Genomic DNA, 27,138 nt, shown 5'->3' on the forward strand with positions numbered 1-27,138 from the left:
CATGGCTCCGCCATTAGAGTCTCTCACGCATGGCTTCTCCGTATTAATTTCACACACACGACCCCGCCATTAGAGTCTCTCACGCATGGCTTCGCCATTAGAGTCTCTCACGCATGGCTTCTCCATATTATTTTACACACACGACCCCGCCATTAGAGTCTCTCACGCATGGCTCCGCCATTAGAGTCTCTCACGCATGGCTTCTCCGTATTTAATTTCACACACACAACCCCGCCATTAGAGTCTCTCACGCATGGCTCCGCCATTAGAGTCTCTCACGCATGGCTTCTCTGTCAACTTTCACACATATGGCTCTGCCATCAGAGTCTCACGTATCGCTTCCCCATTCAAATTCCACACACATAACTCCGCCAGTCGAGGCCGGCTGCGTGGTCCCACAACCAGCAGGTTCCATGTCTTTTCTGCCTTCAGACCCGCTCGCATGGCTCGGTCATCTGTGGCTTGCAATACATTATCTTGTGGTGACTCGCACGCATGGCTTGCGCCATTAGAGTCTCTCTCACGTTATCATTTTCTCTGACTTTTAATTTCTAGGTTGTCAGATTCCTCCTGGGGCACAACATCACGCCCCCTTTTGTCATGTCTTCTCTTCTGGGGTTACTTCTTTTTGCCACCTTAAACTCAAATGTCATACAACGCCATCACACTCCATCTCACTGGCATTTTACACCACATGCAAATCTTACACCCTAATAACATCAGTTGCGTGGCCTCTCACCAGATCAAAACCATACTCAGAGGTATTCGGAAGCGGAACCCGCACGTCCTGCCCAGAGGCGACCCGTTAACAATCATATTTTCGAGGCATTATCTGAATTACTAGACGCCAAGCCTTCTGAAGCAGATACCAACTCCATCCTCAAAACAGAAATTCACTTGGCCTTTTACGGTTCCTGAGGCCCGGGGAATTCACTACAACCTACACGACCCAAGCCACACCTTGTCTTCTTGTCTCCCACTTGGCAAAACACATGGATCATTACGTCCTGACCTTACCTCACTCCAAGAGTAGTCAGCACTTACCCGTCAACATTTCATATCACCCCACGCACAACAGATGGTGTCCAGTCAGGGTTCTGGATGCTTACAGACAACGTCACAAGTTCTACCCTCTCAACCGCTACTTCACTACATGGTTCGGTACTCACCACCACCACCTTCATGACCCTTGTCAGGTCATCCCTCACACAACTGGGCCTCACGCAGCCAACTACTCAGGGCACTCCTTTCGCTTTGGAGCCGCATCCACGGCCTCCAGTGCCAACGCCCCTACTCATGTCATCGGGAATTGGGGCGCTGGAAGTCATCCGCTTACTCGCGATACATTCCCAATCCAACACAAGAGTTAAGAGATACTTTCCAAAACATGTCGGGTTGAGCTATTCATGTATATTTGACTACAATAACTGGTTATTTCATTTTTGCCCTCTTCTTTCTCAGGCCTACCTCATCCTCGGTTTCGGCACACCACAACCGACTACGCTTATTCCCTGATTTCCTAGGGTTCTTCACTGTACTACCGTAAGCGCCTCACACAAGTGTGAAGGCAGTTTGCCTGGATTTGTGGGAGGGGCTGAGGTCCGCCTCCAGCCTATTTAGGGCACCCCCTTTACCTGGCTCCTGCACCGTCCGAGGTCTGAGCTTTGACCCTCCCACCACTCCACTCATTTACAACTCATTTCTTCCATATCTCTATCCTTGGGTGGGCCCTCTTCTTTCTCAGGCCTACCTCATCCTCGGTTTCGGCACACCACAACCGACTACGCTATTCCCTGATTTCCTAGGGTTCTTCACTGTACTACCGTAAGCGCCTCACACAAATATACATATAGCCATGTGAGAACACATCTGCATTAATGCATTTGTAAATTATGTAAAAAAAATCCATAACTATATTTTCAAAATCACTTTGCAAGATGATGTTTTTAGATACAAAGCATGTAGGGCAGTGAAGAACACCAAATTCCCCTTTCCTCCCCCACAAATCTTCATGTGATACTTTTAAGACTTCTATTAGACAACAAATACTATGACTGACAACTGGGGATAACGCCAAATATCGAACAGAAACATAATGGCATATACAAAGTGGGGGTTTCTAAAAAACAAATTAAATGACATCCCCTGCCTGAACACATAAGAAAATAAAGATAGAAGGTATATCTTTAAAAATGCAGACCCCCTCTTCCTTCCTATACATTCAGAAAAGGTTACCACCTGAGTCCAAGTTCTCACCTAACCTAAGCAGTGCACCCGGCTACACTCTCTGAGGTTTTACACATTTGTTGCGGATTTAGAGACTAGCGACTGTGTGAGAACCCATGCTAAACAGAATAATTCCAATAAAAACATGACAAATTGCGTTTTATGCAATTGTACCATAGAAGGACAATTTCAATGAAACCATTTCTGCATCAATGAGTCGTCAGATGGTTCATATGAATCTGAAGTTTCAACCTTGGAGAAAATTCTCAAGTAATAAAATGTATATAAAGCCCCTCTCCTAACTCTTCACACTAGTTTAGTATATTTTCAGGGCATATTTTTCCAACCACCGCCCGCCCTTTCCTATTTTCTTTTTTTAAAACTGCTCCCATTCGTTGCCACTTCTCCTCACTTTCCACCTCCTTCTGGCTGAAGGTGAGGTGCACAGACTCCACTTCATCAAAAGTTGCTCTGTTATTGAAATATGAAGCTATTTCCTATCCAAGAACACACTTTTCCTGAGAGCAGCCATCAATGGTCCCAATATGTTCTGCGGCTGGATAATGCCAGCTTGTTCTGAGGGTAGAGCTGGTGATACCATGCCTTCTGCATGTCCTTGCCTTGCTCTTTCATGCTCCTCAGTCCCCTGCACATAGCCATCTGCTTCTAATTTTGGCAAGTGGTGTATATGTATTCCCAACCCCACCCACTACTGTGTCACCCTAACCCCCAGAACACTATATATACTGTACAGTATACAGTACTGGCACTGACTCTTCTGCAAACAAGCACCAAGTCTACAATAAGAACTTCTTATATTCCTTGGACATTTACTCTGTTACAACCTCTCAGGCTTTCCTTTGCTGAATTGGGTGATCTGACATGTCCCATATGAGTGGGATCACACAGAGGTGCATAAAGGAGCTCTGTAAATTTGGGCTGGAGGTGGTGGAGTAGGTGGGTGTGTTGCATACAGAAGCCACACTGTTGTTGCTGCTGTCTTCAGCACCATACACCAAGGCTGGGAGAGCAGCACACACTGAATGCTGGGCTGTAATTAACCCATCCTGGAGGCGTACTTTCTTATGACGTACTACTTTCCCTTTCTGCTGGAGGAGAAGCTGGCTCTGGTGCCCAGGATCAGGACCTCTGTCATCCACAGAGCCACAAAGCAACAGTCAGGACTCAGAAGCAAAGTTTACAAGGTGAGCACCTCCATGTCATATGTGCAGAAACTAATTCCACAAAACTTGAGAAGTTTACAAACTTAGACTTTTTTTAAAAAACTTCTTAAAAGTATTAAGTAAAAGGCTTCCTGGTGCCAGGCTCCATTCTTCCAGGGCATCAGTAACGCTTTACCTGCAGCACTGGTGTAATGCCAGGTGTACTGGATATGTGGGAGTATTGAATGTCTCCAGTCATGGATCCTGGCTATTAATACTTTCTCTCAGCATTTAGGTATTACATGTTGCGTAGGTGACGGGTACTATACTAGGTTCACATGTAGCATAGGTGAAGTTATCATTTAACTATTTGTGGCACTTTAACTGGTGTATGTCCTTATAATACTATATGACATTTCTGCAAAACCACAGGTGTTCTGCGGTATCACAAACTTAACTCCAAGTGCTGTATGATGAAAAAATCATTATGTCTGTATTACTTTAATTAGCAAATCAACTTAAAGTCAACTTAAAGGTTTGTAATAGCTTAGGAGGATCGCGTGGTCTGATGTGTATCATAAAGCAACGTTTTCTAAATGGCGGTATTATATGTAACAGGTGTTAGTACATGGATGCAGACATTGATGGTCGAATTAGCATTTTAATCATCTATTTAGGGAACATAACTCTGCATATATAAGTGCAGTCCTCTGTAAAACCAGCTAAGACGTGATAGCGTAAGGCTAGGTCTACATGACGACAGATAAGGCACAACTACACTGCAACATTTGTCGCGCGACATTTTGTCACACCAATGTCGCATTACAATTTTTATAATGATAGTCTATAGTGTCGCACTGCGAATGAATGGATTTTTTTGCGACTGTCGCGTCTCAGTCGCAGCATGTCGCATGTTGCAGGGCGACACCATACACTATCATTATAAAAATTGTTGCGTGACATTGGTGCGACAAAATTTCACACTACAAATGCCATCGTGTAGACCTAACCTGAAGGGTTGGGAAAAGGCAAATGGGTTTTCTATGCCTTGCATATTTCATACATGCCCATACACATCCATAACGTATGTTATATATATATATGTGTGTGTGTATTGCTTATGACCCTTGATAACTTTCTGAAATATAGTAGGTTTTCTTGCGTTCCTATGCAAAACACTATAGCCCAGTGAGATATTATTTGTGACAATGGCAAACCCTGCTGTACCTGCTACATGTCACAAACTCGGCTCTGCTAGTTCGGAAGTTACTCTCTTACATTATGTTATATATTTTCTGTATGACATAGTAACTAGAAAGAAGCAAGTGGATTTGCCAACTTCAGAGTTTATTATTCAGGTTGAATTGTGAATCTACCAGTATAACCATCATTGTAAATGGGCAAAAAATGTTTTATATTGTTGATATTCGATTTGCCAAGTTCAACGTATACACATCAATATACAGTATTCATCTCTGCTTAGAAATGTATTGGAATTATATGGTCCCAAAGAACACTGGACAGTTTTGCATGAAAGTCTAATGTCTAGTGCAACCTTCAGCACTCCAGGTGTTGTGAAACTACAACTCCCAGCATGCTCCTTTCGCTTCTGAGACGAGCAGAGCGCGTGTGCATGCTGGGAGTTGTAGTTTCACAACAGCTGGAGTGCCGGAGGTTGTAATGGTATGCTGCTGCTTGTACTCTGTGCAGGAAAAAATTCATTAGATGAAGTTATGGTTTTCTCTGTGGAATTCTTATCTCAAATGACTTTACTTTATAACCTTTCTACCTGCAGGCTCAGTATATTTAATAAAATAGGTCAGTTTGAGGGGGAAAAAAAACGAATAATAAAAATATATCCCTTGATATAAGGAATGTGAAAAGCAATGTTAAATGATGGAATAAAATATGTATGAGGCTAACACGAGGCAGTGTACAACCCCCAAGCATTGTGTTTCCTCAGTAGATAATTGCTCATAGATTGGCCTCGCGCCTGTTTGCTGTGCTCGGGCTTGATGCTCTATGTTTGTGGATGCAAGACGTCTCCGATTCGGTTTTGATAGTACAAATAGGCATTCCTGTCACTAAAATAATACACAGTGGGGGCAGTACATATGGGAATTCTCAGTGGAAAGTGTGTCTGTACATGTTCCAATATGATGTCATCAAGTCAAACAGGCCTTTGAGTGTAATCTTGGCACCAGAAAATAGTACTGTGAAAACAAATGCAATAAAAGACCACAGAGTGTATCAGAATATTCATCCAACTTGATGTAAAAATCTGGAATTAATGTTCTTAGGCACTTAACATTTCAAGATAATGGGGGCCGTAGAGCACTTATTCAGGAGCATAAGATGTGTTGTAGAACAATACACCGTAATGCACCATTTCTATCACAGCAAAAACACTTTAGGCCTCGTTTATCAAAACAGTCAGACTTTCCTAGCCATAGCAACCAATCATTGCTCAGCTTTCATTTTTCCTTAGTAATTTATAACATGAAAGCTGAGCTCTGATTGGTTGCTATTGGCAGCAAAGACAGTCTTGATAAATGAGGCCTAACGTTCACTGGACGTTCAATGAGCTTTTTGATTCTAAAATGATTGGATAGAACTTTCCTTACCGTCTGTGACCCTGAGATGTCCACTAGAGTTTATTGCTTTCCTTGATAGCTAGGACGTCTGTTTTGCAGTAGTCTGCTTCGGAGCATTTTGCACCAAATTTATCAAATGTTACCATGGTGTTAAATTTGGTGTATCATCAAACCTAACACTTTTGTCTACAAAGTTGATCCAGTTTCCCTACGTCACCCTTGTACTGGAGTGAGTTTGTTATATATTTTTTAATCAATTTTTTAAAAAGTTTGGAGTGCTGCCTCTTCTATCTATCAATCTATCTATCCACTATTTATTCATCTATATACAATATATACTTAGCAGCCCACCTCCCCTATGGGTCCTGTAATGCAGGTAGACAGGTGTCAGCAGTCCACATTCCTGGCTTCACAGACCCTCAACAAATCACATAGAAGAAATGGCACTTGAGTAATGTCCCCTGGGACACATGACTCATCTGTAAAGCTTTCCATAATGAAATGAAAAGCTGTCAGTTAAGGTAAAACCCACCGAGTCCTGATGAAAACCTAACACAGATCCAGCAGGTGCCCGATGACAAGCTGTGCACGCAGCCGTCCACCGCTGTGTTATTAAACTGAATTTCACCAAATGATTTGTGGCTGTGAATTGTTACTTCTGGCCTGAATAAAATCCACAATGTCTCCTTGTTGCCCTGCTAATCCAACAGTAGACTATGAAGCAGCCTGTTGTTTGTGAATGGGACATTGGAAAAACAGTCTGTAGTCTGCTGACAGGGAAGCTGCTGGGGATTTGAATTCCTCGTACTGTTTTGTTTAAATACAGAATACTCCCATTGGTAACATATCCAATAATATCACTATAAGGTGGAGTTTTCCTTGGCTCCAGGTGGAAGCAGAACGTTTAGCTAACGGAATGCACAGTTTAGAGAGATTTTAAGTGTTAAGCTAGCAGACCCCATCTATTGACTACAGAAACACTAGGCATGGTTCTTGGCTCTGAAGGACCCCTGGCATCCACCCATATTTACCCAGCAGCTCCCTTGCAATAACAACCTCCTCCTAGGTTGACTACAGCTGACCCACCCAAAAAGAGATCAGGTTCTCTTTAGGCTAGCATCCGTTATACAATTTTTTAAAAATTTTAGATGGGAAAAAAGTACTTCTTTCCCCGTCTAAAATAATGGATCTCAGACAAAAATGGATGCAAAATGTGCATAACTGAGCATAACGGATACTTAAAATACAGGATCCATTTCTTTTTTTTCTTTTCTGTTCTTCTGGTGGATTAGAAGAACGGAACCGAAAGGGTGATGTGAACCTACCGTACGGCTTCTTTGAAACTAATTTCTGTTGTTCTGCTCTGTTATATGAGAACAAACTGAGAATGGTTCAGTTTCCATTCGGGAATCTGCCTTTTCAAGTGAAAACAAAGTTCTGCATGCAGGACTTTTCTCTTCTGGTTTTGACAGAATCTGTGATGGAGGCCCAGAAGGAAGCCTCCTCGTACTTATGAACTCAAGCACTCGGGAAGCTCATTGCCATACACTACTAGCCATAGTTCACGCATGTCCGCAGTGAATACTAGGCTATCCCTCAGATACTTTCTCATGTATATAATAAACTTCTTCACCAAGTTAATGTTAGCATGTAATTCATCGTTATAGAAATACAGTATGTAAAGATATAATTTACAGTGGGCCAAATGGAAGTCTTATGATGACCAACAAGCCATTCTTCTGCATGCTCATAGATTTGGGCATAACAAATGGCGAGCCGAGCCCATTACCTGTAATCATATTAGTGATAGATCCTTTTCATTTGCAGTAAATCCTACTTCATTACACTTTCAATCACATAGGACTTCCGCTCGAATCCATTGTTTGACATGTGTTTCCATTAGGCAAGATTTATAAAAGACACATAGCTAATATTAAGTGTATATTGTTGATTAAAGGTGATGATGCATGCATAATCTATAATATGGGTAAAGAATTTCAGGCAGCCTGGAAATGTATTGGGTCAGGGTTACTTAAACATAAAATGAAATGCCATGTACAGATTACAGTAAACTTCTGTTATCCCACAGAAATGATTAGACATTCCGGCTCCACAGTTCGTTACTGTAACGTACAACCTCATTTGAAAAGGTAGCTTATAATTTGTAGGCAACATAATGTTCTTTTGGGATGAGAAAAAGGCTAAATGTACTTAAGGCTTCAATCAGTGGCGTTAAAGAAGGATTGGAGGAAACAGCTGGCTAAACAAATATTAGGTGTAGAGTGGATGCTTTGGCATAAATTAATAATGCAGCTCTTTATTTACCATATGAATGGGAGGTTTGTGAGGGTAGGCTGGAATAAATATGGTTACTGTGTGCCACCTAGTGGTTGCTGCCATGAAGCTGTCTGTTTAGCCTTCAAACAAACCACATCTGTGATAGATTTAAGTGAACTCCATCCTATTTCAGTACGAACAAGCCGTTTTTATAAGGTAATGTTTAAATAGAGGCTTGGTCCGCGTAAAATTGTAAAATTTTGAAATACCAACCGTAACATTCCTGAGGCTTTACTCATTTCTATAAAGCGTGACTTACGTGAGTCACACAGACTAAAATATCCATTGTTTATAGTACATGAATAACAAACGTAACTTTACTAAAAGGTTGAATAAATAGAATGGGACACAGTGTTTTAACTTGACTGTGTTATACGAGTATGCTTATCGGAAAAAAAAATGAAACTAGTTAAGGGAGTGCCCTAATGCAAAAGAATCTAGACCAGTGGTTCTCTAGTTGCTGTAAAACTACAACCCCCAGCTGGCCTTAAAAGCTACAACTCCAAGCATAATAGGAAGAGTAGTTTCTCATAACCTGAGATCACTAATATAGGTCGTAGAGAAGCTACCACTTTCATAGAGTTGTGCCATGGAAACTTGGCAGTTTAGCCATAATATAAAGGATGGCCAACAAAGAAGTATGGGGGCCATTTATCAAACTGATGTAAAGTAGAACTGGCTTAGTTGCCCATAGCAACCAGATTCGACCTTTTAATTTTCCAAAGAAGCTGTCCAAAATGAAAAGTGGAATCTGATTGGTTGCTATGGGCAACCAAGCCATTTCTACTTTACACCAGTTAGATATGACCCCCTATGTATTTAATAAAATGCTGTAAATACATTCTAAACCAACTTAAAGGGACACTGACAGTCCCAACAAGCATATTTAGGTATCTATATGACAGTACAGGTCTTATAAGGGGTATTAAAATCCTCTAAGTATCCCCCCGTCCACATTCTAAATACAGTAAACTGAAGTTTTATAACTTTCTTGAACCAGTCTTCAATCTGCCCAAGGGGCGGCGTTTCACCTCCACTTGCGCCCAGCCAGCCGCTCCAAACTGCCGTTTTGAAGCGCCGCCCAGCTCATCAATATTCACTTCGCTGGGCGGCTACTACTGTCCCCGACTTCACAAGATACGGCGCATGCGCAGCGCTTCAGAGCGGGGACAGCAGGTGCCGCCCAGCAAAGTAAATATTGATGAGCTGGGCGGCGCTTCAAAACGGCAGTTGGGAGCGGCTGACTGGGTGCAAGTGGAGGTGAAACGCCGCCCCTTGGGCAGATTGAAGACGGTTTAAGCAAGTTATAAAACTTCAGTTTACTGTATTTAGAATGTGGACAGGGGGGATACTTAGATGATTTTAATACCCCTTATAAGACCTGTACTGTCATATAGATATCTAAATATGCTTGTTGGGCCTGTCAGTGTCCCTTTAAGGGAACCTGTCACACTGAACATGCCACCTGATTTATTAGGACCTGATTATAGAGTTGATTGGGGCACTGAGCAGATTGATAAATAGTGTTGGTAAAACTTCAGGAGTCCAGTGGGCGGTCCTAACCAATGACTGACAGCTGTCTCTGTATGTACCTTTATGTAAATGTAGCAGGCATTAAAGTAGTTCCTGGCACATTAACACACAAGCTTATCACGGTGGCTTAATTAAACAGTGTGCAAAACTGGTTACACTGTCAGGTTAATTCATTTACCCACTGAAGTTGGCACTTGCTAGATCTTCCCCCAAAAACTATAAATTAGTCTGCTCAGTTCCCTTTAAAGAAAGCATTTATTAGTCAGAAGCTATTAAAACAATATGGTTGGTATGGTTTTCTTTACCAGCTAACACTAAAATAGAGAGACCTTAAATTCTGAGGCTAAATAAATACTAAAGAACCACAAGAAAAATGACTTTTAGGGAGGGCTATCAGAGACTTAACTATAGGGGGTGCACAGGTAGCAGTCATACCTAAGACTTGGTTATTGAAAGTCCCCAAAGACCACACTGCTACATAATACACCAGTGTTTAAAATAGTACAGGGAAGATTCTGACCATAATAAAATAAGAAAGGACACTCCCTTGGGTAGAACCTCTAGACATGGAGAGTGACCTGACCTTCACCATAAAGCGCCATGCTGACCTTTTACAGTTGTGTGTAGACAGTAGTTGGTGGGGTGCTGCAGTTGCTGGAAATCCGTAAAGACTTAACTGAATGCAATGTAGAAGAGTGATCTGTGCAAGGCGTTGTCCTGATCTGAAGAAGGGGTTGCTACCCCAAAACATGTACAGTGTTGACACGTTATGAAAAAAGGATTGGTGTTTATTGCATCATTCAACTCATGTGATTATCGGTTAACCAGGGGAAGCACAGTAGGCTGTATTTTTTGGGTTGTATCCACTAATCTCCATAAATGGTACATGGTTGGTGAGGAGCCCCGTCACAAATCATATGTTGTAGCCCAGAAACTTCAAGTGACTGCAGTTTTTGCTATCTGAAATAACACAACTAGCTGCTGACACTTTATACCTCAAAGTAGCACCATCTGCATATACAACCATAATGAGAAGTGACGTACTGTCTGTAATTACCAATTTTTTGTGGCAAATACTGACATTAATGACAGGTTGCAGCAGTACGTTATTCTAGTAAGATGGCCGCAATAATAAGGAATTCCAAATAGTGGAAAAATTGATAAATATATTGGAAATCTGTCATTTTTCTTTACATGAGGGAATCATTTTCTGCTGCTTTGGACACATATCTACTAACCCTTCCATTGTGGATTCAGAGCATGTGCGTCACATATCAACAGTCGTGGTGTGTAGCTTGACCTAGAAAGGTTGGATGGAAGAGCATTTGTATTGCAGACACTTTGCAAGTTATTTTTCAGTCATGTCAAAACTAGAGATGAGCTAAGTTTTTAAAAATTCAATTCGCCAACTTTGCCAAAGTTAGCCAAGAAATTCAATTTGTTACAAATTAATTAATCACAAATTGCTATAAATCAAGTATACCCATGGCAACTCTGCCTGTGGCCGGGTTGCAGCCATGTTGCGGTGAAGAGCCGCGCAGCCAATTAGCCCAAAGCTGCCATTCATTTAATAATAAAGACCGCGATGTATAGTTGTGCTTCATTGTTAATGGCCGCACAGCACCTTTAAACAGGGGCTGTTGCTGGTATGGGGTTTGGCTGGTTAGGTTGGGGGGACAATATGCATGTTATTGCTGTTCTTGCCTGCAATCTCCTGCAGGTTATTTGACAGTAAACACAAAATATTATCATATACTGTATATCAGCTCTGACATACCCACTTCTTCAACCCCAGCGCTCTCCTGCACTACAGGTGGGAGCCCTTCCTCTGCCATCTGATTTTCCTCCTTTTCACATCATCTAATATCGATGAGAATACAGTATGTCATCAGCAACATCCAGCTCCTTCTCTCTCCCTTTTCTAGGACATGGAAACTTTGAAGGATGATTTAAAAGAAATAAAACCAGCAAAGGATAAGGATGGTCATCATTAGTGTTGATCGTGAATATTCTAATCGCAAATTTTTATCGTGAATATCGGCACTTCGAAAATTTGCGAAGATGTAGAATATAGTGCTATATATTCATAATTGCGAATATTCTAGATATTTTTTTTCCATCAGTAACCTCCCTTCTTGCCTGTGGGCCAATGAGAACGCTGCAATGTCTTTGTCTGAGCTTAAAAACATCCCTAGCAACCAATAGGAAAGTTGCCTACCCCTTACTATATAAGAAGCTCCCCAGCAGCCATTTTCTGCTTTTTTTTGCAGTTTTGAGAGAGAGAGAGAGAGAGAGAGAGCAGTGTCATTGCTGTGCTCTGTGCTTTCATCTGGATCCTATTCCTTATCCAATGTCATTAGTTAGTTAGCTTATATATATAATACAGATAGTGGGGGATAGTCAATGTAGGTTAGATAGTGATATACTGTAGTTCCAGTACAGGGTGTTAGGTAGTGTGATAGGAATTACTGTTTCTCTGCAGTCTATACATACATGCTACAGACATAGTGCTGTGGTGTCACAACAATACTTAGTGCACCAATCAGTAATATCTACTCAGACCTGATAAAATGTGAAGTTGCATGTATTGCGCAAAAAATATGCTCATCGTTAATGCCGATTTGCGCAATCACAAAAATAATGACAGGAGATCACAAATTCTAGAATTTATTGAGAATATTATGTGAAAAATTTGCAAAAAATATCGCAAAAACAAATATTGCCTTTGCCGTTCATCACTAGTCATCAGTAAGCCCTGGCCCCCTGAGGGTGCAGACTGGATGATCTTGGTTGGCACGCAGGCACCAGAATGATAAAGGCTTCCATCTTATTTGTATTGAATTACATTTACGGCTGATGTAGGAATAAGTAAATGTAGGAATGAATAAATAAAACTGACGCAGCATAAGTCTCCCTGCACTCTCCCTACACTCTCCCTGCACTCTCCGTGCACTCTCCCTACACTCTCCCTACACTCTCCCTGCACTCTCCCTACACTCTCCCTGCACTCTCCGTGCACTCTCCCTGCACTCTCCCTGCACTCTCCCTGCACTCTCCAATATTCTCCTATTAATCGTTTGAAGCAGCACTGTCCCTAGTGCACCAGTGTTTGCCACTTCTCTCCCTATGCTCAGCTCACAGGACAATGGCTGAGACCACTCAGTATTAGGGTATTTTAGGGCTGTGACATCACAGAGGATGGCTATCTGCTGGTTGATTCTTACTTTCACTTTGTACCACATGTAGCTGTCATTTTAGGAAAAACTCATTAATTACCGATAAGTGCGAGGAAATTCAGATTAATTGCGAATCAACCTTTTCCTACACTTCGGACCGAATTCCGCTTCAACTGCTTTGCTTTGCTCAACACTAGACAGAACCAAGGTATTTGAACACTTTCAAAATGTCTCTTAAAATTATTTTGATCATCTAACCAAAGTGTCTACAATAGTTATCTGCATTATATGGCTCGACAGGGCATTCTCCCACTAGTGCTATGTATCCCACAGTTTTGGTGATTGGACTTGTAACACCTTCCAGCATTGCCATGTTGTGAAATAGGCTTTTTATCTTAACTCCTTCTGTTCTGTTTTTATTTTCCAGAAATTCCCTATTAAACCAGACAAAGAGCCTTTGTAGGGTTTGCACAGCTGAATGGAATGATACCTTTTACGTTTATTTCTAATTAATAGTTGTAACTAACCTGTGAAAGGACGCTTTTTTACTTACCTGTCTTTTTCTCCCCTGATGCCGCCATCTCCGCTGCGCTCGCACACATTGTGGGCTCTTCTGCTCAAATCCCAACCGGATGTGGCCACTTCTTTTCCCGTTCAGCTACATAGTAGTAAACAATAGTAGGCGGCATCAAGGGTGAGAGATATGGGTAAGGCTACTTTCACACTATCGTTTTCGCTGGATCCGGCAGGGTTCAGCAAAAGCGCTTCCGTTACGGATAATACAACCGTCTGCATCCATTATGAACAGATCCTGTTGTATTATCTTTGACATACCCAAGACTGATCCGTTATGAATGCCATTGAAAGTCAGTGGGGAACGGATCAGTTTTCTAATGTGTCAGAAAAAAATGGATCCGTCTGCATTGACTTGCATTGGGGGTCATGACAGATCCATCTTGCCCCGCATCCCAGGATGGAAAGCAAACCGCAGCAGGCATTTTGGAGAATTCTGCTCTGTTCAGTTTTGGCCCCATTGACAATGAATGGGGACAAAACTGAAGCGTTTTTTCCCGGTATTGAAACCGTATGACGGATCTCCATACCGGAAAACATTAACGCTAGTGTAAAGGTAGCCTAAGAACCCCATCGGTCAGTTAGTTAAAGAGAAGGTGCACGCCGTGCCAGTACAACCTCTCTCTTCTATGTTTACCCGCTGCGGTGAGCAGGTGTAATTACAAGAGTCTGTCCATTTCACTTCAATGGGACAGCTCATTCCATTGAAGTGAATTGGACGGCTTAGGTGCAATCACACCTGCTCACTGCTGCTGTTGTGACGTGAACAGGTAAACAATGAAGGGACGGCTGCGCAGGTATAGTGCTCGTCTTCTCTTCAACTATCTGGATAGCATGAGATGAGCCGGGTATGGGACCCCCGCTAATCTCATATTGATGAATAAAAATAACTTGGACAGGTATAAATTAACCGCAATCAGAGATCTTGAAAATTAGAAGGCAAGTATATGGGAAAACTGAGTAACTTTTTAAAATATACCAAGAATAACAAATATGTGCTAAAACCAGAATTCCCTTTTAAACGGAAACTATCTAAAATTAAACCCAATACAGCTTTTATAATGAAAAACAGTGATGTGATTGTAATGACTAACGCTGTATATGGTAATGGCACAGTGCTGCAGAACAATAATCCACCCCATATCATCAGGATAATCCAGAGTAGAGGTGATTACTCCTGCTACCAGCTGTAATACCAAAGGCTACAAACAGCAGCACAAACACTGTACCCTAGAACAGATCATATAAACACAAGGCATACTGTATGTATTTTTCCAGCAATAAAAAACTAATAATTGCTGCATGAATCGTTAACAATTACCTTGCTATCATTCTTGTGTTCCTTGTCCATGTGAAAACCCGATTTGACCATGACAAAGGCAGTGTTTCTTGTAAGCAACCTAAAATTTCATCATTTGCTTTTCATCTTTGGATTCTAAACAAATGTGCAAATCTCACAAGCGGATTTTACAGTTCAAAAGCATTGCTGATAAAATAGAAAGCTGTGCCACTAGATTGAATGGTATCCGTGTGTGGCCGAGGTTTGCTGGATTTTGATTTTGTGCACTTACTGTATTCAGTTTCAAATTACTTTTAAGGTACAGTAGTTACGCACAGCATTTTTTTTTAAACTGCCACTGCAGTTTTTTTGTAATTTTTGAGCCCAAACCAGAAATGGATCCAATAGGATGGAGTACAAATCATTATTTTATGTTTCTAATGCCTTTTGAATCGGGTTATGGCTTTAGCTCTAAAATAACTGTATGAAAAACTGCCACAAAAACTCTTTGCTTTGGGTGAAACCACGGCAACTCTGCTAAACACCCTTGAGCACCCACCTTTGGATAATAATAGGAAACAAGTCACCATATCACATGTGTAGTCTTAGTTTTAAATGGGTTGTCCAACCCTTTACAAAGTTAAGGCCTATCTTTAGGATAGGCATAGGCCATCACAAGCTGATCAGCAGGGTGTCAAGACCAAGGTGAAGCCTCTGTTCTTATGACTCGATGTTGTGCCATTACTTTATTAATCCTGGTCATAGTTATGAATATATTACTAGCAGTTTGCAATGAAGGTCCGGATGCTGTTACCAGTTGAGGGTAGGTCCCTGTACAGTCTGACATTGACATCACCGATTGGATATTGTGCGACTGGTATCATCCATCTGGACCTTAACAGCAAACTGCTAGTAATTCATCCATAACTTCTAGCAAGAATAATAAAGGAATAGCACAACACAGAGCCCTATGAATGTGTGAAATGCATGTAGTCACTAAAACAGAAATGTCAGGAGAGGTGACAGGTCATTTTTAAGCTTATTATGTGCATAGGATAGTTCCTGGCTTTTTGTATGTTCCATTTGGCCTGATAGCAGTACGAATTTCATTGGGGAGGGTAGGGACAGGGGCATAGCTAATGGCTCATGGGCCCTGGTGCAAGAGTTCAGATTGGGGCCCCCTTCCCTCGGTGCTTTGTGGCCAGGGTCAGGAAGCACAAGGCCTTCGTGCTGCCCGAGACAAAAATTGAAACGGCACCCCCTTGAACCAGAGGTGTAACTTGACCATCATGCACTTTTTATAATACCGGTGTCTTCTTATGCACCACAAGGGTCTTTGGGCCCCCTCAGGCTCCTGGGCCCGGTAGTGACTGCTACCTCTGCACCCCCTATAGCTACACCCCTGGGTAGGGATATGTGATTGCAAAACACCCCAAACACAACTTACCCTGGAGGAGGTGGAAGGACCCCTTTTCTTAAGTAAACAGATGCTTGAGGGTGTCTAAAATCCTCATAGAAACTATATTGTTAATTGATCATGGAGAAAACAAACTGGATTGATGATGACAATACTATTAGATGGCTCCAATACAGCAATGTAGTCTTCTCTACAACAATTATGATGGCCACCATCTGAGAACACAGCGATATATTGGACATGAATATTCTATACACCAGAATGGGAATTAGAACATAGAGGACAAACATTAACATCGAGATCAGTACAGCAATAGAGACCTGTAGTTCTGGCTCTTATGAGCTCTCTGGATACTGAAAAAGAGGGAAACATTTCTGATAATTAGTATTCTGAATACAAGCACACCTTATTATTCAATCCAATCTTTCCAAAACAACATTTTGAGGTTTTTCTTTCGTTAGAAATTCATTGTTCCAACAGTTTGTTCTAACAAGATACAAGAAAACAATCAAAGTAATGTATAATATGGTAATAAAAAGAAAAAATGGATTTAATTGCATGTACAGTACCTGAAATAATCTCTACAGTAAACTCATCTACTATCCCTATTGCATATGCTCACATCATTTTCTTTTCTGGAATTACATTTAATTACTACAACACAATGAGAATTTTGGAGCATAATCAATTACATTGAAAAATCATTTCAAAGGAGTAATTGGATTGCAAGAGAACATCATTTCTTTTGACTAGAGCCTTAGTTATGTTGAGACATTTTCTCTAGAGACTTACAGTATAGAACTAATTGGCTTTTTGCTCAGTGCACTAGAAAACTTTTCAATAATTATAAAAAATGCTTGAGATGTTAAGAGTATAAGGTTGGGTGACCACAAGGAAGCCACTTATTTGACGCTAATGCTATGCTTAAAGGGGTTATCTGACTTCAGCAAATGGTATTTATCATGTAGAGAAGGCACTTACTAATGTATTGTGACTGTCCATATTGCCTCCTATGCTGACTTGATTCATTTTTCCATCACACTATACATTGCTCGCTTCTAGGAGTTATTGCAATTCTGCAATCCAGTAGCTGTTGCTGTGCTTGCACACTATAGGAAAAAGTGTACAGTTTCCTAAAGTGCGCAAGCACGACCACCACTGCCAGATTTCATGGTGGTTGTAACCCCTGGAAACAAGCAGTGTATAGTGTGATAGAAAAGTGAATCAAGCCATTAAATGAGGCAAAATGGATAATCAAAATACATTAGCAAGTGCCTTGTATCAACTTTGTCTGCGTGATAAATGTAATTGGCTAAAGTGAGACAACCTCTTTAAAACTTTATTGGACAAGCTCGAGGTTTAAAAGCACTGAGGGCATTTTTATGTGCACCACATGTTTAAGGTCTTTGGTAGAGTAAATAATTCCAATATTTGAGAAAAATGAAGATGATTGCATAACCTTCATATTCCGATATTTTCACCCATATTCCCATTATGTAATCATTTTCAAAATGTCAGGTTGCATACTTGCCGTTCAGTTGGAAAATCCATGTTGAGCTCAGCTTTGGACTTTTATAATGTAGTAAAGCTCCACACAGTGAATTCTCAGTTTTAAGAAACTCAAACTCCCTGTAGTGAAACTGAAAGAGTGCGATGACCTGCCCAGCAAATGAACATCACCTGCCAGACTTGATGCTAGCTACCCGATTCAGCAAGAGCTGACTTCACTAGAGGAGCCCTGCAGTGGAAAAGCCTACAGCCAAAGAGCCGCCCCGATAGATGCAATCCCACTCAGGGACCTAACTAGTTAACCCTGAACAGTCCCTGCAGGATGTATTGAATCGATGAATATGTAGCGATGACCAGGTAGCTGCTAGCAGGTGGTGTGAACAGGATAAGAACCAGAGGAGAAGAAAATGTCAAAGCCAAATCAGTAATTAGAATCCACATCAGAGACAAGGAGAATCAAAACCAAAAATGACAAATAGCACATAAAAAAAGGCAGGAGAGTAGTCAGGAGAACAATCCTAGTCAATGCACAGTAGGAAATACAAGAGGAAAGTCAAAGGGCAGTCAGATAAATTAACTGTGTCAAAAACACAAGAATACTTACAAAATGCACAGAGAAAACTAGCATTCACTGGAGCCAGGTTGAAAGTTCAATAACTGGCATTCAGCACACGTTCAGCAGTAATTAAGTAGATCATAGAGCTAACTAATTGGCTCTAAAGCTAAGCCTTCTGCCTCTCTTCTCCATGCCACAAGCTAGAACAGGTGAGTTTGTCACAACTATGCTCTCTCCTACCACTTTATCTGTCTTCTGGAGCAGAGATTGCTACATTCCCTTCAGACAACAAGCTTGGACTTTGCAATTTACTGTAAAAGTTTCCCCAGTATCATACTATGTAAAGTGCTGCACAATTTGATGGTGGTATAGAAATAAATAAGGTAATAATAAATGCTACTGATAAATGGAAGTAGTCAGTTAACGAATCAAAGCTATTGCCAGGTCTGTCTAAAAAAAAAAATCCATCTAGGTTTTTGCACTCTATTCTTCATGACATTCTGAACAAAGAAATAAATTACTAAGGTCCTTACATATTAAATCATATAGTTTTTAAACCAGAGTTTGCTGCAACTGTCCGGTGCTCTTTCCCCAATCACACTTGCTAATATGGCATCATCCACCCTGGGCCTGTCATCTTCGCCGCCTGCCTGCGTCTGCACCGACACTGAACCCCCCGCCGTGACGCCCAAACCAACCCCCCAGGCTTGCAGGAGTGCTGCACTCAACACCCCTCCCTCGGACTCCACACCCACTATCCCACACAATAACCTCCCCAACGCCCCAATCACTTCCTTCTGCCCCCCCATCAAAACCACCAAGCCCAGCACCCTGCGCTAACGCAAAAAACGCTCCCAATGCTGCCTCACCTGGCTGCCGGGGTGCTGTGTACCCCGCAGCTGAATTTCCGGAATCCTGATGCTGCACACCAGATGTCATCGGCACGACCACTCCAGATGTCATCCTCCCGCTTGAACACGGCATCCCAGCATCCTCCGCGCTGTACGCGCTCCGCTCTGAACCCAAGTCATCTGCGTCCTCCCTATGGGCAGAGAAGGCTGTCCGTCACACTGCTGAGGCCTGTGCACCCTCACCCTCTCCTGGTGCACAGCCTCGCTTCCCATGCTGCTGCTGCCTCTCCCACGCTGAACAGGTCCCCCCCCCCACACTGGAAGGGAAGAGCCTGCAGTACCTGCTCCTGCCACCACACCGCATGCTGCTGCGGACGGGGCACTGGTCACCCCGCGCTCCACTGGGCCCCGCCAAACTGCTGGATTCCTCCCACGCCAGGAGGATCTGGAGGGAGTCTGCACGCCATCCCTGACTCGGCGCCGGACTCCTGACTTTGCGCCGGACCCTGGGGGTAACGGCAAAGCTCAGGCGCACCATCGGCCGTACCTGCCGCGACCGGGTTGCACTTGGCAGCGGGCTCGCTGTACCCGCCCCTCCCCCCCCCGTAACAGGCTGGCTACCTGCTCCTGCAGCCAGTCCTGACCCCTGGCTTTCGCTGCCCCCCTCAGCTGCCGCAAAACTTTGTCCACTGAGCTGGACATCATGACCGGTGAGAGCTCTTTTTTCTCCAAAATGTCGCCCGCTCGCCCCTGGCCACCTCCTTTTCAAACCTAAATCCCACCCCCTCTATCTCCCTAACCACCCCCACTGTCCACATCTATTAACTCACTCCTGCCCGGCCCTTCCTACCAAAACCTCTCATGTTGGCCTCCCCCTACCTCTCATCCCAGTCCAGCCTCTCTTGACTCAAATACATTTAACAAAGAAACATAGAATGTGTCGGCAGATAAGAACCATTTGGCCCATCTAGTCTGCCCAATATACTAAATACTATGGATAGCCCCTGGCCCTATCTTATATGAAGGATGGCCTTATGCCTATCCCATGCATGCTTAAACTCCTCCACTGTATTTGCAGCTACCACTTCTGCAGGAAGGCTATTCCATGCATCCACTACTCTCTCAGTAAAGTAATACTTCCTGATATTACTTTTAAACCTTTGCCCCTCTAATTTAAAACTATGTCCTCTTGTAGCAGTTTTTCTTCTTTTAAATATTCTCTCCTCTTTTACCTTGTTGATTCCCTTTATGTATTTAAAAGTTTCTATCATATCCCCTCTGTCTCGTCTTTCTTCCAAGCTATACATGTTAAGGTCCTTTAATCTTCCCTGGTAAGTTTTATCCTGCAATCCATGTACCAGTTTAGTAGCTCTTCTCTGAACTCTCTCCAAAGTATCAATATCCTTCTGGAGATATGGTCTCCATTACTGAGCACAATACTCCAAATGAGGTCTCACTAATGCTCTGTAGAGCGGCATGAGCACCTCCCTCTTTCTACTGGTAATTCCTCTCCCTATACACCCAAGCATTCTGCTCTGCTAGCATTTCCTGCTTCTCTGTGACATTGTCTGCCTACCTTTAAGTCTTCTGAAATAATGATCCCTAAATCCCTTTCCTCAGATACTGAGGTTAGGACTGCATCACTGATTTTATATTCTGCTCTTGGGTTTTTACGTCCCAAGTGCATTATCTTGCACTTATCAACATTAAATTTTAGTTGCCAGATTTTTGACCATTCCTCTAGTTTTCCTAAGTCCTTTTCTATTTGGTGTATCCCTCCAAGAACATCAACCCTGTTACAAATCTTTGTGTCATCAGCAAAAAGACACACCTTACCATTGAGGCCTCTGGCAATTTCACTGATAAAGATATTAAACAATATGGGTCCCAGAACAGATCCCTGAGGTACCCCACTGGTAACAAGACCTTGGTCTGAATATACTCCATTGACTACAACCCTCTGTTGCCTGTCCCTCAGCCACTGCCTAATCCATTCAACAATATGGGAGTCCAAGCCCAAAGACTGCACTTTATTGATAAGCCTTATTTGTGGGACAGTATCAAAAGCCTTACTAAAGTCTAGATAAGCGATGTCTACTGCACCTCCTCCATCTATTATTTTAGTCACCCAATCAAAAAAATCTATAAGATTAGTTTGACATGATCTCCCTGAAGTAAACCCATGCTGTTTTTCATCTTTCAATCCATGGGATTTTAGATGTTCCACAATCCTCTCCTTAAGTATGGTTTCCATTAATTTTCCCACTATTGATGTCAGGCTTACTGGCCTATAGTTGCCCGATTCCTCCCTACTACCTTTCTTGTGAATGGGCACAACATTTGCTAATTTCCAATCTTCTGGGACAACTCCAGTTGCCAGTGATTGGTTAAATAAATCTGTTAATGGTTTTGCTAGTTCACCGCTGAGCTCTTTTAATAGCTTTGGGTGTATCCCATCAGGCCCCTGTGACTTATTTGTATTAATTTTAGACAATTGACTTAGAACCTCTTCCTCTGTAAAGACACATGCATCAAAAGATTCATTAGTCTTCTTTCCTAACTGAGGTCGTTCTCCTTCATGTTCCTTTATAAAAACTGAACAGAAGTATTCATTGAGGCAGTCAGCTAGTTCTTTATCTTCTTCCATATACCTTCCTTCTTTAGTTTTTAATTTGGTAATTCCTTGTTTTAGTTTCCTTTATTCATTTACTACTTCATTTACTACTTGCTTGCTTCCTATCATGTGAAGACCACATGCCTGTACAGGTTCTTACAGGCATGTGGTTCTTACAATGGGTCTGAGACCGAACTGGAATGGCTCCCTCTTTTCAGGGACCCCATAGCAGATACATAGTCTGTCTCTATTGTAAAAAAAAAAAACTCTTGATCACATATATAAAGAAATACTCAGGGGAAAAACTGCTCACTCTGCATGTAGTATCCAATAGCCCTGCATGCCACCATGAAATAAATGTTTCTAAATGTAGCTTTATAAAGCAGTACTTTGGCAGTAGTAACTGTGGTTATCATTATCTTTAGTGTAATATTTGATTCCACTCGCTGAATTTCACAAAGAAGTAACTAGTCACGAAGCGCATTTCTTTGTGAGTAGCAGGCGCAATGGCAGGGAACAGTGATTGTGCCCCCCCCCCCCCATTATTGAACCCCTCAGATGTTGCGTTCATCGCTGATCGCAGCATCTGAAATTAAAAATGAGTTCTTTCAGGGGTTAAACCATTGGGAAAAAAATACCTTATCCATGTGAGTGCGAAGAGGCCACCATGGCCATCTTGATTGAAGATCCAGCTCAAAATCTTGCGCGGTGCGTGATGACGTCATCATGCTGGCCGGCATGGTGACATGGTGTCATAGGTCACCACACGTGAGGTTTCACGTGGGATCTTCAATCAAATGGAAGCGGTGGCCTCTACATGCTCAAATGGATGAGGTGAGTATGATTTTTATTTTTTTTACCAGTTCAGGAGAAATTGATTTGTGACTATGAAGCACAAGGAAATTCGGGTTAGCTGCGAATTGAATTTTCCCTGAAATTCGGATCGAAGTCCACTTCAGATACTTCAATTTTCTCAACCCTAATTATCTTACACTAGGAACCCCATCAGAAAATGTATGTTATCCTACAGACTTCTTAAATCCTTCACAATAATCTCAGACCACTACAAAAAGAGAAGGGAATGTTGGGTTTCTTATTAAATTATTCTCTATATAGAAAAATAATTTTAATTTAGCAAATTCAACAAGGCGGGTGGAACTACCAATATATCCAAGTATATCATCTCTGCTTGAAATCACAATTAGGCAGAATGTCATTTTAGGAAATTAAACTTCATTTTTAGAATTCATACTTTGTGTTTCATCATTATAGAGATAGAGAGACTTAAATGAAGTCCTACTGTGCCTTTTGAATCTGCAGGCGAGCTGAGGCTACAGTATAACCTGGGTTTTCAAACACGATTTAAATGAATATGTCAAAAAGAGAAAGTGTTGCTGGTATGTCTACATGAACTGTTAGGAAACAAATATATCATTTGCTGTAAAGACAGGCTATATAGACATAAATTCCTATTTCCTGTAAACTATATCCTGGAGAAAAAAGTATTAAAGGTAACAAGTTGAAGGATAATTATTTGTATTTTTCAAAAGCATATTTGTAAATGAGAAACAATGAGCATATTTTATAGGTTTAACTTGATAAAAATAACTCTAATATAAAAATGGTTGTATGCTATATGCAGAATAAAACAACTTTCAGACTGACAAGACTGTACAGTGCCTGGAATTATATGGATTTATTTTTTTTGGCTGGGTTGTACTATTTGACTTACACAATATGCCTAACATGTTAAAGGTGCCTAATCTTTTTTAATTTGATACAAACAACAATTAAGGGAAAAAACACAGAAATGTAATGTGCATATGTATTCACTCCAGAAAGTTAATACTTTGTGGATCCACCTTTTAGTACAATCACAGATGCAAGTCTATGCAAACCTCTTGGTGTATGTCTCTATTAGCTTAGCACATCTAGACATTGGAATTTCTGCCTATTCTTCCAGGCAAAACTGATCCAAGACCTTTAGATGAGTGGCATTGCTGTACAACAGTGTTCAAGTCCTGCCACAGATTCTCAGTTACTGTAGATTAAGGTCTGGGCTTTGAATAGACTATTCCAAGACATTTAAATGTTTCACCTTAATCTAAGCCATTGTAACTTTAGCAGGGCAATTGCCCTGTTGGAAGGATCTTCACCCCAGTCTCAAATCTATGAAGCAGATTTTCCTCACGAATTACCCTATATTTACTGTCATCCATCTTTCCCTCAATCCTGACCAGTTTTCCATTCCCTAAATTTAAAAAGCATCCCCACCACATGATTTTTCCACAACTATGCTTCACTGTAGGAATGGTGGTCTTGGGGTGATGTCGAGTGTTTGGTTTCTATCAAAAATAGTATTACCTATGATAGCCAAAAAGTTACATTTTAGACTCATTGACCAGAGAACCTTCTTCTGTTCACTCTGTAGAGTGTATGGCTTACAGTGATCCTATGGGCAGGTACTTCCATCCGTGCTGGGGATCTTTGGAGATCCTCCATTATTATGGATGATATCTTTGTTCAATCTTTGATTAATGCCTTCCTTGGTCTGTGAATTTTGATTGGCGGCCTTCTCTTATCAGGTTTGTAGCTATGTCATATTCTTTTCATTTTATTACAGTGGATTTATTGGTGTTCCATGGTATTTTCAAAGTTTCTGAAAGTTTTTATAACACAACCCTGATCTATACTTCTTCACAACTTTATCTTTGAGCCATTCATAGAGCTCCTTGGTCTTCATGTGGCTTGCTTAGTAGTGTTGCAGACTCAGGGGCCTTTTAGAACACGTCCTTTTATACATACATCATTTGGAAGATCATGTGACACTTTGTTCACAAAGCAACTTTATTTAACTAATGATATAACTTTGGAAGCTAGCTGGCTGGACCAGAACTTACTTAGGTGTTTCATAGCAAAGGGACTGATCACCTATGCCCTCAGTGCTTTTCAGTTTTTTATTTACTTATATTACAAATATGTTTTCCATTCCTTTTAAATAATTTTGAGTATTTTGCCATGTGCATTACAGAAAGTCTAGAATCCATTTTAATTTGAGGTTCTAATACAGCAAAATAGGTAAAGCACCAAGGGGAGTAAACACTTTTGCAAGGTGTACATGTGTTATTTAACTGTTGGGATTGCAACATTAAGAAGATAATATTTATATATCATAGAAACCACTGCTTGATTCCATATGTTTTGTGCACAAATTCATTTTCCAGTCATTGATAATTCTATAGGACAGAAAGACCTGAATATTTAAAGAGGTTAGTCATGTAAAAAAATTCTGACATCATATAGTACATGACAATCTCTTTGTAAAAGAAACGATAAATAACCCTATACATATTATGGATCCAGAGCTCCCCATTCATTATTCCAATTGCTGGGCTAGATTTATTTTAAACTGGCAGCTCAGGGAGTATGTTCTTTCTTAGAGGTCATGTCCTTTCTGATGAAGCTGTCTCCTTTTATCTGTCACAGCTTCTAACAATAGATATGAACTGAGCATGTGCAACCACCATTGTGAGGTGGACAGAGAAGTTAGAAGAACAAACATAAGATGGTGCTATGCGGAAACATTTTTAGCTCAGGGACTACACTAAATTTTTACGTACAGTACATGCAAATTCTGTGCAAAAGTATTCTGATCCAATTTCTGGTTTGACACTGTAGAATATTGTTCATGGAATAAAACCCTTTAAGGCTGAAGGCTGTTGAGTATATATTCTTAAATGAAAGTAAACTTTCCAGGAAAGTTAGTCAATAATGATGAAAACAATAATTTTACTCTACTGGGTTTATGCTGACAGAAAATCTTTTGGGAATTCCCAGCATTCCTATACATGAACATTGCTTATTTTATGTATTTCCTAACTGTATGACAGCAAGTCATAGAATCATTAAAAAGAATAAGAAATATGTCGACTCGAACTATGAGCCTGATATGTATAAAACCATCATAATAGGTAGGTCTAAATATTCACCAAATGCATTGTCATTAATTATAATGAGGTGTATCTGCCAAATACGCCAGACTTCTGCCATGTACAAAACAGCCTGAGGCGGTTGCATATGATAGGAAAGTTTTTAGGTTTGAACACAGGCCAAGTTGTATCAATTAGTAGCTTTGTATTCATGAAATATTGTTTCCTAGACTTTACATATTCACCCACAAGTACTAACAGTATACAGCTTATCTTTATAAGGCATGTTATTGGTAGGATGATAGCAAAAATGTTAATGATTGTCAAATGTACTGTTATTAGTAAAATTGTTACCCCTAGTTTGGTTTCCTCCAAAACGCAGTGAAATTGTTTCCCTATAGGAACAAGGTCATGGGTGATTTGTGACCATAAAAATGTTCTCCTATGCCCAACACTGAGTTTGCATTACAATAATAATGTTATATTACTGCAACGTGTATGAACCCAGAGGTACCACGTAAGCCCTAGTAGTGGGGTATTCTGATAACAGACATAGCCTTCCCCAAACCTCCACTCATGTGGCTTTTACCTCTTAGGATATACATACCACATTCTGAGAATTTCTACTTTAAAGGATACCTCCTGTCAATATCTTGAGATCTCATGGGGTTAGCCTTATACATTTTGCCTCCTTTCAGCCTACAAATCAATTTGATTATTTTACTATGGGCTTTTGGTTTTCCTTTCTGTACTCTCCAGCTATTTCCTTGTTAAAGAGGGCATGAGAGTAAAGCAAAAAACAATCGTCAACTGGTAATAAAAAGCCAAAGGGAGGGATGTTAGGAAATAAAAGAACCAGTGATTTAGCACATTGACAGCTCACAACCCATTCATGTCCCTTTTCATGAGGAAACAGGTTGGTCAGATGGATTTATTAGTTGAATGACCAACCTGTCGCTAGTTATATGAGAAATCTTCCCAGTCGGAAAAATTTACATGCATCTAGGCCTTGGTCCCATCAGATGCTGTTGCCTCCTGAGCACCAAGCTTGGCCATTATTTGGGGAAGACAAGGACATTTTAAGCAGGAAAAAAGTGCACCAAAACACAAGATCCATAAGGAAAGATCCACAAAGTGATTATAATCCCATGTGAATCCCTCCTTCTGGTCCTAGATCACAGAAACAGTCACAAACACACCAAAAATTACAGAGGGATGTCATCCTATGGTGGCATCATTGAAGGTGGAATCTAGGTGTTCCTTTAATGATGTCTGCAAAAAGCACAACTCGTAGCCTGGAACAAAAACACTTATAGTTAAAGAAGCATGCCACTTTTATTATTTCATTTTATTATAACTAGTGTTGGTAGATTCGGATTCG

General features: G+C 41.1%; 1 protein-coding gene across 1 annotated transcript in view; it reads left to right on the forward strand.

The window, feature by feature from the left end:
- Positions 1-3,308: 3,308 nt before the first annotated feature.
- Positions 3,309-27,138, forward strand: part of LOC122935689 (hyaluronan and proteoglycan link protein 1-like) — a 98,147-nt gene continuing 74,317 nt past the window's right edge. The window contains exon 1 of the mRNA XM_044291522.1: positions 3,309-3,431. The gene's annotated coding sequence lies outside the window, so the exon portion shown is untranslated. The remainder of the gene's footprint in view (positions 3,432-27,138) is intronic.

This window comes from Bufo gargarizans, chromosome 1 (assembly GCF_014858855.1).
Source record: "Bufo gargarizans isolate SCDJY-AF-19 chromosome 1, ASM1485885v1, whole genome shotgun sequence".
In the NCBI taxonomy this organism is placed as follows: domain Eukaryota; kingdom Metazoa; phylum Chordata; class Amphibia; order Anura; family Bufonidae; genus Bufo; species Bufo gargarizans.